The sequence below is a fragment of the Xenopus laevis genome, chromosome 5S (assembly GCF_017654675.1).
Source record: "Xenopus laevis strain J_2021 chromosome 5S, Xenopus_laevis_v10.1, whole genome shotgun sequence".
Lineage (NCBI taxonomy): Eukaryota > Metazoa > Chordata > Amphibia > Anura > Pipidae > Xenopus > Xenopus laevis.
The window spans coordinates 63,489,994-63,509,434 of NC_054380.1; the positions used below are offsets into that span (position 1 = coordinate 63,489,994).

Here is a 19,441-nt window from a genome sequence, read left to right on the forward strand (position 1 = left end):
TTTCAATCATCTAAGGTCAATGTTATGTGAACATTGAAACAGAATTGAGATATAAGGGGTAATTTACAAAGACTTGGGGAAATAATGCAAATGTGCTCCATAGTGCTTATTTAGCCTCCATATCTTCTGTGACTATGGCTGTATTCTGGACCTTGTGCCAGATAATAGATCTGGCTCAAGGTGCAGAGCCCAGTGTGAGAGGACATAGGCCAGTCCAGTTGCAGCCAGCATCCTCCACCACTGCTTTATGACTCACTCTGGTCACCCCTCATGAGTACATTGCTGTTGAACACATGCAGTGCCGTATTCATGGAGCTGATGGTAGGTCCCTGTGCTCCAAAACAGAGTTGCAGAGGCCTGCAGTAATTCAGACAGCTTGAAAGGCAAGGTGTAAAATGCACCTGCTGAGAATAAGCCAGCGTGCCCTTTGCCTTAGGCCAATGAATATTGGCTTTGGGTTATATATCTGGTAATGGTGTCTTCTAATCAGCTCTTGCTTTTGTAACATATGTAATGCATTTCATGGTTCTTATTAGTTCAGCTTAATTTGGTGGTTGCTGGTTTGATGCTGGATGGACTAAATACACTAAATGGTTAAAGCCATGCCTTCTTCATTGAGCATAGTCCTATACATTGTTTCACCCCGACCACCATCACTTTAAACTTGCTGATCTGGGCCTCTTTTAGAAGAAAGTATTGATGTTAATGAATGTAATAGGCTTGCAGACTTTTTACAAATCAAATACTGATGGTATGCAAATAAATGCTATTCTGAGCATAAATGTTTTTTGCCTCATTAAAAGACCTGAAAGTTTACTGAATTATGTACCATCCAAGCATAGAGTAAAGGTCCCCATAGACGCGACGATTCTTCTTGCCGAACGACCGATTTTAGGGAAGCCCGACCAATCCTTCGAAATTATCGTGCGGTTAGTGGTATTCGAACGATCGTACATCTTACGATTTTTCGGCCGACATCTGTCGGGAAATTGATCGGCCAGGTCAAAAAATCTTTGTCGGTCCCAGTGCAATCTCTCTATGTTTGCAGGGCCAAGCAGGCAGCTCCCCTTTGTTTTCCTGGTAAATTGGTCTTTTTAGTTGATGGTAGATTCGTACGATCGTACGATCGTTCTGAGAAGATCGTGGTCTCACGATCAGGATCTGATCTTTTAAAAATCTCAACATCTATGGCCAGCTTAAGAGTAACATCAGTTGTCAGAAATGTCTGTCTGTGTAGCAAGGCATTAAAAAGACACACCTAGACAAGTTGAGGTAGTTTTTCATGCACAGCCCCTACCATATTCATATTAGATTATATAGTGCAAACAGGCTTGTATATATTTATTCCAAATCTCATTTTCAATGCGGGATTTATTCAAACGATATGCGATGTGCCATACTGTTAGCAGCATGTAGCATTGTTTCTGTTAGGTGGGTATTTATATGTGGAGTGAAGAGCTCTGAATCAGCATTCTTATTCTCTTGTCATAAATGATTTGGGAAAAGACTTTGGTATTTCAACTATGGGATATCTTAATCGGTGTAGAGCTTTGTAGAAATTCTGTTTGATACACAGTTTTTGGAAGTCAAAAATTTCTTCCTTAGATATTTATCAAACATGCCGCGAAATGGAAAAAAAGTAGGGAGGAGAAAACCCAGCAACTCTCACAGAGGCTACACGACTTAGCTACTGCCTATAAACAAAACCCCAACCCCAACACTTACAAGGAAATACAGGACACGAGAACTCAGCTGATTCAAGTCCTTTCAGATAAAGCGGCCTACGCTATGAGAAGAACGAAACACTTGTACTACGAATATGCAAACAAGCCACATACGATGCTAGCCCGCAAACTGAAGGCTCTACACACCTCCTAGGCCATACATGCTATACGCACTCCTACGGGGACAATTACTAGAGATACTAAGCAAATACTTCACACATTTAGGGCTTTCTATACAGACTTATACAGTATGCTTCGGATAAGGCTCCAAAAGCAACACAGGCACTAGAGTCAGAAATCGTGAAGCAATGGATCCCCCCCACAATCACAACAGAAGATAGAGAGCTGCTTGCGGCCCCAATAAACTAAATAAAGGAAGAGATAGAGAGGGTAATTAAGGACTCTAAATCTGGCAAAGCACCTGGCCCTGACGGTTATACGACTAAATATTATAAATCCTTTGCAAATCAGCTGACCCCCTTCTTGAGTGAGCTTTTCCAATCATTCCTTGAAGGCTCTCCTCCGACGACTCACATGCAAACTGCTACCATAGTTATGATCCTAAAACCAGGAAAAGATCCAGATAATTGCGATAGCTACAGGCCTATATCACTTATCAATACAGACATTAAAATGTTTGCGAAAGTATTGGCTAACAGATTATCTATGATTCTTCCCCACCTCATACATCCTGATCAAGTAGGTTTCGTGCCGGGACGCCAAGCAGCAAACAATATCCGTAAAACGATAGACCTGATTTGCCGGGCTCCTAAACAGACCGCTTCCTCTCTACTATTATCGTTAGATGCACAGAAAGCATTTGACAGATTAGACTGGAGATATATGTTTGCGGTGCTCAACAAATTGCAGATACCTACACCATTCCTTACAGGGATCAAACAGCTTTACACTACACCTTCAGCTCGAGTGCTTAGCATGGGACTTCTATCCGACCACATTGACATTAAAGGAGGGACTCGCCAGGGTTGCCCCATGTCTCCCCTGATATTTGCCCTATCCCTAGAACCATTGGCTCACGCCATCAGACAAAACCCCAATATTAAGGGCATCCGAATCGGAGAGACGGAATACAAAATTAGTCTTTTTGCCGATGATATCATCCTTACGCTGACAGCCCCACAAACCACACTTCCGAACTTATTACAAACTCTGACACAGTTCCAACTCATTTCAGGATACAAAATAAACCCTACCAAATCGCACGCACTACCACTACATATGTCCAAGCCAGAAATTAAACTACTACAACTTAACTTTGACTATAGATGGGAGACAGACTCATTGGAGTATTTAGGAGTGTACCTTACCTCTTCTTACGATACCTTATACAAGGCTAATTACCCTAAATTAATCGATACTCTTAAAAAAGATTTGGACAAATGGCACTTACATCACCTATCATGGTTTGGTAGGATAGCAGCTGTTAAAATGACACTATTGCCTCGGATACTTTACCTCTTTAGGACATTACCGGTACACTTCCCCGAAACAGTTGCTTCTTCACTTCAAAAAGCTATATCGAAATTCATATGGGGGGGAAAAAAGCCCAGAATTAAGGCAGCTATCATGACAAAGCCGAAATCATTGGGAGGATTGGGAGTACCCCATCTATATAGATATTACATTGCTAGTAGGATAGAAGCAATGGTACACACACATGCACCAACTGAAGAACCCTGGAAAACCATTGAAAATCATTATACCGCCCCGCTGCAGCTCGCCCATTTATTTTGGATCCCTAAGACAGCTAGGGATTCCCCACCGCATCTCCTTCCCCCGTCTCAGCAAGCATTGGATCTATGGGACTCTATAGCATTCAAGATGAAGTTGAGCAACACTACCACGAAATACAGGACTATTTTTAACAATAAAGACTTCTCTCCGGGTAGCACTCCCATGGAGTTTCGAATATGGATCTCTGCAAATCTGACAACCTTACTAGATTTTGTTTCTGACAGGACAGTTAAATCTTTCCAGCAGCTTAGGGAACAATGTAGTATTCCCCATACACAATTCTATCGATATTTGCAGATCAGACATTATGTGGAAACTGCTTGCAAATCCCAAACGTCTCAAACCCTTACATATTTTGAAAGGATGTGTCACACCCACTCCTACCCAACACATCTTATCTCACTTCTATATATGAACCTCGCGACAGACAATACAGACACACGTCAACCTTACATGCTAAAGTGGGAAGAGGACTTGTCCTGGACAGAAATTTGGGAAACGGCCAAACGAACATCGATATGTGCAGCCTCTAGTGAGAGAGCTTATAAAATTATATTTCGTTGGTACTACACCCCTACACAAATTGCTAAACTAAGCGGTAACCCGGACCACTCAAAGTGCTTTAGAGGGTGTGGAGAGAGGGGTTCCTTCCTGCACACCTGGTGGACCTGTCCAGTTGCTCAGGAATTTTGGGGGATGGTGGCAGCTTTGCTTTCTGAAGTCCTACATTGCACTATACAAGCTTTTCCACACACTTAGGGATGAAGATCAGAGCCATACATTTGAAACAAACGCGTAGATTAGCTACTCATATCCTGACAGCAGCAAGATCTTTATTGGTAGCAAACTGGAAAAGTCCTTCAATTCCGGGCTTACAAATGCTGATAGCAAAGGTTAATTGGATTAGAGCGATGGAATCCATACGAAACAGACTTCAGGATAGAAGTTATGAGGGGGAGCTGGAGTGGTATCCGTGGGCTCACCATCTGGAGACTTTGCACCTTAGAGGTACCGTGCACTGATCTGAATTTTTTACCTCCCCAGACCAAGTCAGACCTGTCTACTTTTCTATTTTTCTTGTTTCTTAAACAAACATACAAAAACTTCTTCTACTTCCATTAGGACTCAATATTTCGTTATTGCAATATGCATTTTCAGATTTTGATGCATAAGTGTTGGTTGATCTAATTGAAGAGTTCTGTTTTACTGTGCAACATCTGTAGCTGTCAACTGCATAATTTCTTAAGCCACTGTTGTACCGGTTATCTTTCCTTGGAATTGAAGATCAATAAAATTTAAATTTCAAAAAAAAATTTCTTCCTTAGATGACTTTGAAACAAATCTGCGATCAAATAAATACTTGGGTTTGCACAGGACAAAGTAATTTTACTGCTAAATGTATAGGTTCCATTCGATTTGGTTATTAGAGAACCCTTTGAAAGGATTATCCCAATCAGATATTACGACAGCACAGCTGCATTCGCACAGCTTTGGACAGTTGCAAAAATCTGCTTTTTTTTAACAGTACTTGTATCTAAAGCCGCTCCAAGCTCCTCCTCGTTGGACATTGGGCACAACTATTTCAGTCTCATGAATTGCGCACAGTAGGCCTAATGGAGGAGCTACTGCCCACACAGTGGCATGTGTCAATTTACACAGAGAATTTGTGCGCAGCAGTCATTTTAATGCCATTCAGCAATGGTGACATCCAAACACTGAAAATGTTTCAGCGCAATTGCATCCAATTGTGTCTGATGAAGCATATTTGCTTAATTATTACTCTCATCTTGTTTTAAATCCGTCTTCAATTCAGTTTCTTTGATCGATGCAGTTAAAAATGTCTTTTTATTTAGAAAACATCATAAGACGCATTTCACTAGAGTTTCACTTAATGTGGCACATTCACTAAGATTCGTAGTTGCACCAGCGTCTGCTTCGCTGTGCTGCGCCGCGCTTCGACAGGCATATTTTCGCCAGCGCTACGCAAATTCACTAAAATCCAAAGTTGCGCTCAGGGGAAGCGTAAGGTTGCGAAGTTGCGCTAGTGTTAATCCACCAAGCAAAGCAAAGTTACGCTAGCGATGCTTAATTTGCATACGGCGCCAAATTGAAGTTACAATGGAGGTATATGTAGCATCACTACACAAGCCTGGGAAACCTTTAAAACAGCAAATAAAATTTTTATTTTGCCCTACACATGTGCCCACTGTATAGTTAAGTTGCCATGAGTTAGGAAATGTAGGGGGGGAGGAGGGTAGGCACAAAAAAAATGTTGGTCTTTTTCAGCCTATCACCCATAAAAAAAGAAAAAACGCCAGCGTTTTTTGGGACTTAGAACATTTTTTAACTTTTTTCTAAGCAATCCCTATCTACTCTATTGCACTTCGCCTGGTCTGAGGTGGCGAAGGAAGTCTGGCGTAAAAGGTAGCGTTCAAAATAATTTGCGCGTCAGTGAATTTGCGTAGTTACGTCCGTTGCGCAAATTCAGCAGGCATAAGGGTGCGAAGTAACACTAGCGAATTTACGCCAGCGTCCGTTAGTGAATCGGCGAATAAACGAAAATGCGATACGCTGGCGAATTCACGCTAGCGTTAGGCGCTTCTTCGTTTAGTGAATTTGCCCCATTGTGCCTCAGCTGGCACTTAATCATAGGCTAAATTGGTACAATACATAGGGGCTGATTTATCAAAGGTTGAATATTAGATATTAGGTTTTTTTACCTCGAATGAACTTGAATGACCTCAAAACTTGAATAGTATCTTATTTAAGGAAAAACTTGAATGTCTAAAACTTGAACAAATATTACCAATTTGAAAAACTTGAATCAAATTCGACTAAACTCAAATCGAGTTTTTTCTTTGAACAAAACTCAAAAGTCAGGAAGGCTATTAACATCTTCAAATGGGTCACGGAACCTCTGCCATTGACTTCTACATGAACTCAGCAGGTTTTCGGTGGCAAATAGTAGAATTCGAGTTGTTCCCAGGTGAAGGTATGACAAATCTCAAATTCAAATTTGTGAGTTTTGACCAAAAATCCAACTCGAAAATTCGAATTTACAATTTATACCTTAATAAATCTGCCCCATAGTATTTAAAGAAAAAGGAAGCAGACAGCTTCTTTTTTTTTTTATTTAAAGATTTTTATTTTCCGTAATACGTGAACAAGCATAGAATAGGCACACGTATGAACATGTAAGTTAGAAAACAGTTGGCATTATCACAGATTGGCAAGCAAAATTGGAAGACTTGCAACACATGTAGCTCTATACAGCAAGTAAACCTTCACAGTTATCTTATAAACTAGTCACTGCCGTTTTTATCTGCATCTCCTTCAAATCAACCTGTGTTACATGGGCGGGAGTGCCTAATCCGGTATTTGTGCTTTCCCAAATTTCTGAAAGGGAAGAGAAACAAGAAAAGAAAGAAAGAAGAACAAAGGTAAATGGGGGGGGGGTCAGAGGGTGAGTGCAAAGGAGCCAGTTCCGGGAGTCAGTTCGCGTCTGTTTGAGCTGTCTCATATTCCGCCCAAGGGAGCCACAGCAGACCATTTTGATATTCTTTGCCCTGCAAGTATGCCCTAATCGTCTCCATATTTCTAATCCATTTCACTTTGGCAATCAAAGCCTGCTGGGTTGGCAGAGAGACGCCCTTCCATTTGGAGGCCCTTAACGTTTTTGCAGCCGTTAGAATATGTGTCGCCAATTTGTTAGAGTCAGAGGATTTCAATGAGTCAATAGGCAAGCCCAGTAGGAACGACACGGGCTCGGGCTCAATGCGTTGGTTGAAAACAGTTGACAGGGTAAGGGCTACCATTGTCCAAAATGCTTTGACTGTCTCACAGGTCCACCACATGTGATAAAACGTACCCTGTTCTCCACATCCTGCAAAGCATAGCGGGGAGAGAGTGTTTTTTGAGAAACGGGCCAGCTTCAATGGGGTAACGTACCAACGAAATATCAGTTTATAGGCTTTCTCCAAGATAACAGTACATACTGACGTCTTACTGGCCTTCTCCCAGATAGTCTGCCATTCTACGTCTTCAATGGACATCATCACATCTTCTTCCCATCTGGCCATATATGGTTGCGCTAAAGTGGTATTGTCCCCAGACAGCTTATTGTATAAACTTGAGATCAAGTGGGTAGTACGGTCCGAGGAGTGGCACAAGAGTTCAAACTGAGTGGGGGTTGGTGGTGATACACTGCCCTGTAGGAAGGTTTGAGATATAAAGTGGCGTATTTGTAGGTAGCGGAAAAATTGACCATTTGGTATCTGGAGGTTGTCTTTGAGGTCTTGGAAGGCTCGTATCTCTCGCCCTTTGACTAGAGTAGTACACAAGTAAGCTTTATTGTCAAGCCAGGGAAGGAAGTCCCGTATTACTGTCCCCGGTGGAAATTTTTTGTTTCCCAGGAAAGTGCAACATAGGGAGTTGTAAGGCGACAGGCGCAATTTTCCCCTGTATTTGTCCCAGATCTGTATTGAGTGCATCGATGTAGGGGGCAGACGAGCAGGTAGATCCCTGTCTTTTTCCGGGATCCAGACAATCTGAGCCATTGTAAGCGGAGTCAGGCTCACATTTTCGATATCCAGCCACGGCATGGTCGGAGTTCTGTGCATAGCCACCAATTCCGATAGTCTCGCTGCTATATAATACCTAAATATGTGGGGCACCCCTATACCCCCAATGTTCTTCGGTTTTGTCATGATATCCAGTCTAATTCTGGGACGCTTATTATTCCAAATGAACTGCGTAATGGCTTTTTGCAGAGAGTTGGCTGTCTTCTCTGGAAAATGAATTGGAAGAACCCTGAAGAGGTACAGAATCTTAGGGAACAATGTCATCTTCACTGCAGAAATACGCCCAAACCATGATAACCCGTAATTGCTCCAAGACTGTAAACTTGATTTTAAAGAGGTGAGTAGTGGGATATAGTTGCAGTCATATAGAGAGTCGTACTTGGCCGTTAGTTGTATTCCGAGATATGTAATGGCCCTTTCTTGCCATTGGAAGTCAAAATTGGCTTGGAGTAGTTTCTTTTCTGTGGGATGCAGTCTAATAGACAGTGCTTGCGATTTGGAGTTGTTTATCTTGAACCCTGATATGAGGCTAAATCGATCAAGCAGCTCGTTAAGGTGGGGTAAGGAGGTCTGGGGTGAACTCAAAGTCAGGAGGATGTCGTCAGCGTATAAGCTAGTTTTGTGGATCGTTTCACCTACCCTAATTCCCTTTATTTGCGGGTGGTTTCGTATTGCAGCGGCTAAGGGCTCCAGAGAGAGGGCAAACAAAAGAGGGGAGAGTGGGCACCCCTGTCTGGTCCCCCCTCCTATCTCGATCTTCTCCGAAAGTATACCCATCATTGCAACTTTAGCCGATGGGGGCGTTGTACAGCTGTTGGACTCCGCGCAGAAAGGGAAGTGGTATTCGCATTTCCTCCAGAACTGTCATCATATATTTCCAGTTCAGCCTATCAAAGGCCTTTTGGGCATCTAGCGACAGTAATAGTGTGGGAGTAGTTTGTTTCTCTGCCAAATAGGTGAGGGTGATGGCTTTCCTGACGTTATCCCCCGCCTGCCTACCCGGAATGAATCCCACTTGGTCTGGGTGCACTAACAGAGGAAGGTGTGGAGCTAATCTGGTAGCGAGGATTTTTTGCGAATAGTTTCATGTCTACATTAATTAATGAGATAGGGCGGTAGCTTTCACAGTTCAGCGGATCCTTTCCCTCTTTGTGTATCATACAGATGGTCGCTGCTTGCATATGAGGCGTGGGCGGATGTCCTTCCAGGAAGGATTGGAAGAGAGTCACCATCTGAGGAACCAGAATGTCCATAAATTGCTTATAGTACTTGGCAGAGTAGCCATCAGGACCTGGGGACTTGCCCGATTTAGCATTCTTGATCGCTTCCTGGATTTCTTCCTGTGTGACGGGGGCCTGTAGTTGTTCTTGCTGCGTAGGGGAGAGTAGTGGCGTAGCCCAATTCGACAGAAATGAAGACTGCCGTGACTGGTCTGCTAATGGGGCTTTGTCATCCGAATAAAGCTTCTTGTAAAATTCACGGAACAGTTCTGCTATCTTAAGAGTATCTCTTGTAATGAGCCCCTTCGAGTCTCGCATAGCATGAATGGCCTGTGCAGCGCTATGGTTTCTCAACTTACGAGCTAACATGGTATGAGGTTTGTTGGCATATTCAAAAAACTTCTGCTTAGTTCTGGTTAAAGCGAAGGCAGCCTTATCTGCAAGGAGTTGCGTCAAGTCTGTCCTCAATAAGTTGATACGTTGCAAGGTAAGTGGTGTGGGGTGTTGTTTATGCTGAATCGCCAGTCTATGAAGTTCCTCCGTTATCGTTGATAGTTTCTTAAGTTGTTCTTTTTTTGCCCTAGATGCAATTCCGATCAATATCCCCCTCATCACCGCCTTGTGGGCATCCCATCTATTCGCTAAGGAAGTGTCCTGGGGGCCGTTTTCCTTAAAATAGTCTATAAGGGACTTTTTCACAGATGCGCAAGTTGTCTGATCTATGAAAAGGGAGTCATTTAACTTCCAGTTACCTCTGCCCCTTACTGCGTCCCACCGATCAAAGATAGCCTCTACCATCCCATGATCCGACCAGGTAATATCGTGAATTCTGGCTGACCCCACTATATCAATTTGGGTTGAATTGGTGAAGAGAAAGTCAATACGTGAATATGAGCCATGTACTGGAGAGAAATAGGTGTAGTCCCTGTCAAGCGGGTGCTTTTCCCTCCATACATCCACTAGTGCCAGGTTCCTCAGATGTTGTGTCAAACGTTTGGTGTCAGATGAGAGGTCTGGAGAGTGTTGTGTTGCAAGAGTATCCCTAGTTCTATCAAGGTTGTTCTGTAAGATGGTGTTAAAATCTCCCCCAATTATCAGTCTACCTTCCTTCACCTCTGCCAATTTCTCAAAAAACGTCAAAAAAAACTTTGTCTTTTTCGTGTTTGGTGCATAGACTGAGGCCAAAGTGACCCTTTGGTTTTGCAGCAGGCCAGTGACTATCACATATCGGCCTTCCTGGTCTACATGTTTCCGTTGAAACTGAAATTTCACATGTCTGTGAATTAGTATAGCCACGCCTTTAGATTTTGTTTCTCCATTCGAGAAATAAGAAGTTGGATACGTTTTGCACATGTACTTTGGGAAAGAACTGCGGGAGAAGTGGGTTTCTTGTAGTAGGAGCACATCCGTTCTCATTTTGGCATAGTCAGTAAACGCCAGTTTCCTTTTATTTGGGGAGTTAAGCCCTCTAACATTGTGCGTTATCACTTTCAAATGAAATGGGTGACTCTGGGCATGATCACAGGCGTGACTCACGGCCGGCTCCTCCACCATTGTGTGTGCGAGTAAGGGTACAACTGGGGAAATTGTTACGTGTTAGAACGTGAAAAAAGAGAGAGAGGGGGGGAAAGGACCCGGAGTATCGCTGCGACTCGGGGTATCGTGGGGCCCACTATTAGGGTACAAATAGGTTGTATCCGCTGGGGTAACCCAAATTGGAGTGAGGCTAGTATAGTATCAGGTGGGTATGCCCTCCCCCAGCCCCGACTGTAAGCCAATGGAAGCATTATATAATCATACAAGTATGCAACAAATAAACCATGTAAAGAGAAAGGGAAAAACAAGCATTCAAATAATCAGCTTTTACAAACGACATGAGTAAAGAACCTGGCAGACCGTCATCTATGTAGGAAACCTCGACTTCCGGCTGTGCCTCATCTCCGGGGAAACATATGTAAGTCCAATAGTTCACATGAAGCGTTATGCAAAAATGGAATTAAGTCTGTGCTCAACAAACAAAAAAAAAAAAAGAAAAAGTCATGGAGACTACCTGGGTTAAAAGTTAGGACCGGGTTATGATCATCTCGGCTGCAGGTCAAACTTCGCTATTGTTTCAGCTATGGGTAAGCCTATGGTTCCCCATCTGCTGTCGGCTCTTGAATTCCGTCAAAATGTTTAAGGGCTTCTTCAATGTCAGCCGGATCTCGTAGTGTGTATGTAACATTGTCCCAAGTGTAGATGAGTTTAAAAGGAAAACCCCACTTATAAGGGATGCCCTTGAGGCGCAGCGCTTCTGTAAGTGGTTTCATCTCTCTTCTCTTCTGCAGAGTGGATGGGGCAAGATCCGTGTAGAATTGCGGCTTAATTCCGTCGAGTTCCATCGTGTTGTCTCTAATCGCGTGAAGGATTGCTTCTTTTGTGCGGAAGAAATGGAAGCGCACTATAATATCTCTAGGGGGTGCATTATTCTTTGGTCTTGCTCTGAGAGCTCTATGAGCTCTGTCCATAAGCAGATCACTTCCCTGCATATCCGGCAGCAGTTGTTTAAAGTACCGTTTCAGGAAGGATTCTAGTGGAACCGTTTCAGGGACATTTCTGATGCGTAGATTATTTCGTCTCGAACGGTTCTCCAGGTCCTCCTGTGAGTCTTGAAGATCCTTTAATTGTAATTGTAAGTCTTGGATCTGAGCCTCTGAGGTAGTAAGCCTCTCCTGGATTTCCCCCTGGTCATCAGAGACTGTCTGGAGTTTGCGATCCAGGGTAGAGAGTTCTGAAGTAATCTCTGCTAATGAGTTTCTGAGCTCTGATTGGATATCCTCCTTAAATCCGCAGAGAAACTGCTTTAGTTCTTGGATGTCCTTCTTCGTGCAGGGGGCATTAGATGATTCTTGATCCGATGAGTCTGCACCTTGGGATCCTGCAGGCTGTTTTTTGGCTGCTTGGCGACTTTTGAAAAAGTCCGCTCCCTGGTCAGCAGAGTTGGCTTTACTTTTGCCCCCCGTCATTGCAGATTGCACTGAAAGCACAGAAAAGCAGTGTATGTCCTTCCAATATAATATAAAATTATTCAGGTGGCTGTTGATCTCCCTGGAAGGATGTGGGGATAGGCGAGACCCGTGCCTTGTGCTAGGAAACCCTGTGCTTATGGCCCTTCCACCCAGACCATAGGCCTGCAAATGTTAAGCTGTGCAATGTCCTTTATACAGAGGCCAATAGGACCGTAGCAGTACTGCCGGTGGAGCGACTGGGAGGTGGGATGTCAGCAACAGCGTGAGCGATATGCAGTGGTTTGTGGGATTATAACTCCACTAATCCCCGTGGTGTCATGGGAAACCTCTAGGCCAGCGTGACGTAACACTCAATGAGGACTGTGAGACTGTGACGGTGCCAGCTTTAGAACTCGCACACGAGTGCCGTACAGTGCAATTGCTGAGTAGAAGCTACAGGCGCTGTTGTAGTGGGGAGGGAGGCAGTTGGCGGTGAAAGGCCGCTGGATGACGGGCCTGAAGTATGGCTGCGCCAACCGAGTTAGGGCCCACGTGGTCGCTTACCGGGTAGCGCTCCCACAGGCACCTCCGTGCACCGCCTTCAGGTTTTCAGAACGGCAGTTCCCGGTCGGCGGCGCAGTTCTCGCCGTAAGCGGTAGCGGCGCTTCAGTTGCGTAGCGGAGGGGCTGGGGCTCGTAGCCTGTCTGTGCTGCTTGTAATGCCACCCGGTGAGTCTAGGCCTCTCAGCACGTAAGCAGATAGCGCGCACCTCCGTATCGTGCCAGAGTTCTCTTGCTCCCCAAGGCTGTAGCGGCGTTAGTCCCAAGCTCGGATCACCTTCTGTAGCTTAAGGTTGCATAATTGATGGCTGTTAGGGCCGAGGGAGTGCGGAGCTCCCAAGTTATGCTGCCATCTTAGCCAGCGTGCAAGCAGCAGACAGCTTCTTATATTTAATGTTCTGAATATGTTCTCTAATCCTCTGTTTTGGATACAGCTTGTTTATCCCACATATTATTTAAAACATTTTTTACAATACAATTCAATAACATGTTTAGAATTGCCTTATTTTATATGTATTTTCAGTCCTAGTGGAATCAACATTTTGTGTTGTCTGAACATCAGTGCACATTGCATCTTTTTGAATTACATTTATTTTAGACATTTATTCATACTAGTATTGGTTAACCAAGTGGCCCAGGCTGGTTCATTAGTCTTTATATAGCTAGGTAAAAGTATGGCTCTAAGAGTTTTTTTTTAATATTGATGGACAAAATTGTAACACCTAGCATATTTATTAAGATATGGGTCAGTGAATTATATTAAAGAACACAAAGTAACTCCAGCACACGACTGGTGTATGTTTGCACAAATGATAGTGTTTCTTGTTATAAACTAATCACACAAGTGTAAAGTACCATGCTTTCTTAACCAAAGCAGAATCTTCTTTCAAAGAATTCTAGAATAATTGTGCATAGTTCTGAAATGTACATTCAGAGAGCCATACCTCCCAACATTTGAATTTTAAAGAGATGAACAATTAGACCACACCCCCAATCTGCTGCAGTCATGTTGCATGTCAATTAGGCCCCTGTTTCATATAAAAGACTGTCTATGTTCTAGTAAACCCTGACAATTTTGGGTCCATGATTTGGGACTTTCCTACAGTCCATTGGGAGGTATGTTGAGAGAGGGTTTCCTTTTCTTTACCACAGAACCACAAAACTATGCAAGCTTTATTATCTATCTTTGTTCTTTAAGCAACCAATACTAATACCATAAGACCTACTCTGCACTCCCAATGGAGTGGTTTCCTGAAGCTCTATTAATTTGCCTTGTGTAACTGACTGTTATGCAGTAACATTTAATTTGGGTATCCTAAAGCATTACTTTTACTGTCTGCATTTAATTTCAGATCCCACACACTTTCCGTTCTCTCTAATTTTCCTTAATTAATGCTTATTTAATATATTCCCCTTTACTTGCATCATTTTGAGACAGATCTCCATGCCAAAAATAAAAAATCTTACCTTGTCTTCCAGATCCTTGGAAAAATAACGTGTGCATATATTAAACCGGATGTTATTTTCCATCTCTCTAATGGGCTGGTAAACCTTAAATTAGTTCACTTGGGACATTTTTTACACTGTGTCTGCCACTAACATGTGTAGTCTTCCCTTACTCCCACAATGCTGACATCCTCTTGCCCTTCTTGTGGAATCTCCGCAGCTGGCTAGCACAAGGTAGGAAGATTGTTATTGCATGGGAATTGTGTCCCTCCTTGGCCCTTAGTGCAGCCAGTGACAACTCACACATATTAAGTTATATGAATGCATTCAAACCATGATAAAATAATACAGGTATGGAATCCATTATCCGTAGACCCATTATCCAGATAGCTCTGACTTACGGAAAGGCCGTCTCCCATAGACTCCATTATAATCAAATAATCCAAATTTTTTAAAATTTTTTTCCTTTTTCTCTGTAGTAATAAAACAGTACCTTGTACTTGATTCAAACCAAGATATAATTAATCTTATTGGAAGCAATACCAGCCTATTGGGTTTACCAACTCGCCTCATTGGCGCAGCACCCCTTATAGTCTTGTACTTTTTTCTGCAAAAACCCTGCTAGTCCAGCCCAACTACTTCACTTTCTGCTGCCTCCTTTCCCAGGCTGTGCAGGGGAGCTGGCAGCACTCAGAAATAGGCAGTGTAAAATAGGAGCTTATCAGCAGCAATGCAGTTCTAATAGGGAACTGAAGCCTGACTTTGGCTGATTGGCTACCCCTCAACTGAGCTTCTGGCATGAACCGTTAGGACCCGCCCACCCCTAATTTGAAACACAGACAGGTACCATAACATACAGATCTATAGGAAGCTCCAATAAAGAGGCAATTTTTACCTCAACGTGAAACCAGCATTATATATTATAGATTACCTACAAGATTGGGGGAATTCTCCACTGTGACAGAAAACTTGAAAAAGAGTAAAAGAAGCTTGTGTAGAAAATGTAATGATATTATAATACAAGGTATATGCTTAGGAGGGTTGGTAATTTTTAGAAATGAGGAACAAGTAGATTGAGGATGAGATAAATATGTCATAAATAATAATAAAAAAAAACCTCAGCCCTTACTAAGCGCACTTACTCTTTTCCTTTGACTTTATGAACTCCCTTGGCAGGATCTTGCAGAGAGATTCATAGGGGCAGACAGTGGTCTCATGTGTAGGGCATTATAACAACTCTATTTTCTTTATTAAGGTTCCCTGGACTTCGCTTTGATTGCCGAAGTAACGCTAGCAAAAATTTGCCAGCATTCGGCGCTCTGGGCGTTGTCTGAGTGAATCTTTGCCTGGCGAAGTGTTGTGATGGCTGTATAGCCATTGCTGGCGAATTTTCTCCACTTAGTAAATTTACACCATAGACTATGAGCTACCTTTGTAACCTACAGCTACATGCAGCTCAGTCTTATGTGAAAAAGATTCAGGAAAAAACTCTAAATTATGCTTAACATTCTCAATACAGATGACATTGATTTCAGATAAGAAGCTGTTAAAGTAGAAGGAAACCCTTTCGGCGCAAAACCCCTCCCCCCGTAGGCCCCCCCCCCCTGGGGAAATGCCCCTAACTTGTTAGTCACCCCTCCATGCAGGTCCTCTCTTCACGGGCGCCATCTTCGTCTGATCGTTCTTCTTCCTGTATTTGGCGGTGCATGCGCAGTAGGAGGCATCTACCGGTTGGCAAACCTGCAAACTGCGCGTGCGAGGAAAGTCACAAAGTTTTCCGAAAAAAGAAATCAGCAACTTAGTGAAATTCGGGCGCATGCGCAGTAGATCCAACCGGCATATGCCTCCTACTGCGCATGTGCCGCCAAACGCCGATCAGTACAGGAAGAAGAGCGCTCGGACGAAGATTGCGCCCGTGAACTCGGCAAGAAACGACCTGCACGGAGGGGTGACTAACAAGTTAGGGGAATTTGTCCGGGGGGGGAGGTAGGCTGTGGGGGAGGGGTTTTGCGCCAAAAGGGTTTCCTTCTCCTTTAAGTATTAATAGAATTTATTACAACAAAGACCAAAATTGTCTGTTATTAATGTGCATTTTTTAAGAAGGGATTAATGTGCAATCTAGAAGGCCATTAGTCTGTCTCAAAATAAAATTACCCCGGAATGCAGAAAATCTGGGCTTCAGAGTAGATGTGATCTGAGCATGCTTAAAACCAGTGTCAGCATCTGCGTGGCATTTTAAAGTTGGTTATTTGTGTCCAGTTAGCTGGTATATGGCTCATATCCAGGATATAATAGTGTACAGCTGCACCTCTCCATACTAATTCACAGTCAAGCCTTAGCTGGATTTAGGAAATTGTCCAAGGAGAAGCCAGGCTTGACAGATGACACTTTTTATGTGTGCTAATGTTCTGGAATGCCTCAATGAAGTCATGTTATGGAAACTGGAGGGAAAAGGGAGAATACTTAATCTTTTGTTTAACAGGAGGTAAGGCATTACAAACATACAAATTTACATTTGCATTCCAATGATTGAATAGTTTCTGCCTCGCTGTGACCACTAATGCGCAAAATAAATGTGTATGTATATGTATGTATGTAAATTTTTATTTGTAAAGCGCTCCTCGAGGGCAAAGCACTATACAGCAAAACAATAAATTAGTAGTAACAAACAAGGGGTCATTGGAATAAAAAGTAACAATAAGTGGATTATTAGAAATACAATTCACATAAATATAAAAAATATAATTACAATACAGATTAAGTGCTCAGTGTCAAGGAAACAAAAGGCTAGAGGACCCTACCCCGTAGGGCGTACAGTCTAAATGGGAGGGACAAAGAGAAACCCCAATTCAAGCTTTCACTATGCATTCTTGCCTGCTATAATTAGTTTGCCACAAATTTCTGTCAGTTTTATCATTAGTCTTAGTATTTTCTGGTCACTGCTGCCACCTTAGTTTATCAGTGCTGACATCCCTATAGCATTGCAGGGACCTACGTGACCCACACGACCAGTGTCGGACTGGGTGCCTGGAGCCCACCAGGAAACCTCATCTAATGGCCCGCAACCCCCCCCGGCAATTCTGCTCTCAGTCTCCCCTTGTTCACACTTACACAACTGAATAATCCACCCCGCCTGCAGCCGTACAGTCAGAGAGCTGCACCCATAGAAGTGCACATTTGGGGATGGATTAAATCTGCTGTCTCCTGTCTAAAACATAGGATTTACATTCAGGCTGTACTGGCTGTGCACTAGTGCAGACACAGAGCAGGCCAGACGCTAGCAGCATCAGAGAGGTGGGTCAATTAATCACATGACGGTTATGACGCAAGATTAGGGTCCTCTGCTTCAAGCCTCCAGTTAAGTAAGTTACACATACAGCACTACCGGTAGATGTATAGTGATGTGAGTAGTGGGCTATTCCTAGTGCTGTGCTGATTTTTGTAGGGGCCCACAACCATAATTTTAGATGGCCTGCCATATGGTGTAAGGGCAAAATAACCAAAACCGGGGCCCACTGGAGTTTTTCCCAGGACCTCGGCAGGCCAGTCTGACCCTGCACACGCCAGATTAAGCTACTGTACATTGGCCATGAAGCCCCTGGATGAGGGAGCAGGAGATTAATTGCCAATGTTACCCATGTTTTAGGGCAGAAATCATTTCATTGAAATATTAATAATGAGCAAAGTGTGCAACAGGTGCAAAGCAGTATTTCCAAAACGAATTTACAATTCTTGCAGGAACAGAAATGTTTATTTAATGTCAGATGTGCCAGTTCTGGAAGTCATAGCAACCAATCAGAAATTAGCACTGGTTAACATGGGCATACAGTCAGATTTAAGATGACAATTAGGGCCCTTTAGACTGAGTCGGCAGCTTATCTTCTCTGAATTGCCCCTCTTCAATGGCCGCCATGAAAGATCTGACAAATAATTGTTCAAATATCTATCAAGCAAGTTTGAAAATTTCATCAGGCATGGGCTGCATCAGAAGTTGATGTGGTCCCCTCCCAACAGGCCAAACAATTGGATCAGCCCAATTTGGCCCAGAATGTAGGTGGAAAAGGTTGTAGACTATTACAATTAATAACTGAAACCAATGATCTGCTTGGGTGCTATGATAACTGCAATGGTTATGCATTATAAAAGAGCATGCAGAGAGCTCACTTAGTGGTTATAATTTGAACAGAAGAACTTAGCAGCTTTCATGTTATGACCACTTTGATTTGAGCTAAATGGGTTGTTCACCTTCCTAAGTTTTTTTTCAGTTCATTTGTTTTCAGGTTGTTCACTATGAACTGCTTTCCATCTTTTATTTTTACCATCTTTCCAGAAATTACGTTTAGTTTATTGTTTCTGCCTCTGGTGTTTCAATCTGGCATCTCAGGGATCCAGGCACAGATTCTGAAAACAACTGTACTGGAAAAAGTGTTGGAAGGTGAACAACCCCTTTACCTGTGGCCAGTGGCGGAACTACCGGGGGAGCAGGGGGTGCGAGCGGGCCAGGGCCCGTACCCCCTCAGGGCCCCCCGGCAGTCCGTGCGCCACTAACAAATGCGGACATACGGAGGGGGGCGGGGCCCAGCTGCGCGTCACATACTAGGGCCCGCCCCCCTCTAGGATCGCTACTGCCTGTGGCCTTTCCTACTTCAGTTAATCAGGTAGCATCTTTTCAAAAGCTGGCCATAGATGCAAAGATACAGCTGTACGAAACAAAGATTTGTATGATTTTCGGACCATGTGTGGAGTGTCCTGACATTTTTCTTACCATAGCAATCGGCCGTTTAGTCGATTTAGATTTATATTGGCTACCGATAAAATCTCTGTATGTGTTGCCTATCTGATTATATCAATGGGTGACTGTCACTATGATTTGTCGGGCATGACTTTTGTATGATTGCTGTCTGTCAATTAATGGCCAGAACTTCATCTGATTTGTTATTTTTCTTACTTATTCTAATCTGAATGGTTATAAAAAATGAAATCTGCACGTCTATGGCCATCTTTAGCTTGATACTAAGTACAGGGCTGCCTTGAACCTTTATTCACAGGTGCAAGTGCTCCCTGTATGTGTGCTAATTTGTGCCCCTGAAGGTAGGGGTACATGTAGGTGGATCGCCCACTTTGCTCCATCTGCATTTTGTATGGATTAGCTGTCATCTGCTCCTTTCA

At 43.2% G+C, this 19,441-nt stretch overlaps 1 protein-coding gene across 1 annotated transcript in view; it reads left to right on the forward strand.

Moving 5' to 3' along the window:
- The window catches only part of fyn.S (FYN proto-oncogene, Src family tyrosine kinase S homeolog), a gene marked incomplete at its 5' end in the record, with an annotated part of 114,451 nt that overhangs the window by 40,625 nt on the left and 54,385 nt on the right, over positions 1 to 19,441 (forward strand).